Consider the following 493-nt stretch of genomic DNA (forward strand, 5'->3'; position numbering starts at 1 on the left):
TAAGAAATTATTTATCTCTTACTATAGTTCCTTCCTTAAAGGCTTCTATAGAAAGGTATCACCTATAAATCAAGGACAGGAACTGTGGATCTCTAGATGTCATTGGGCAACAACTCCCATGAGGCCCCAAAGGCATGAAAACATTTGCTTGGTAGAAACAGCCACCACAATCCTGTGATATTCCATGTAAACCTATGATTCTTCCTCCCACTAGTGTTAACCACGTTTCAGACTTATGTCAGAACCATTCTTAACCATAGGTAGCCATTATAACAGCACTGATTGTAATCATAATTGTTGTTAACCAAAGATTGATATTAACTTGTGATCTGAAACCCATGCGAACCTTGATCAATACCCAATCATGGGAAATAGTGATGCCTATGCAAGAATATTAAGCATAACTGAATCCTGTGATGGCATAAAATTAAGCAGCCCAGACTTGATTCTTCATGCTTAATGGATCAAGAGTGTTATGTGCAACAACTCTAAA

The sequence above is a fragment of the Podarcis erhardii genome (genome assembly GCF_964252035.2).
Source record: "Podarcis erhardii genome assembly, chromosome: 9".
Lineage (NCBI taxonomy): Eukaryota > Metazoa > Chordata > Lepidosauria > Squamata > Lacertidae > Podarcis > Podarcis erhardii.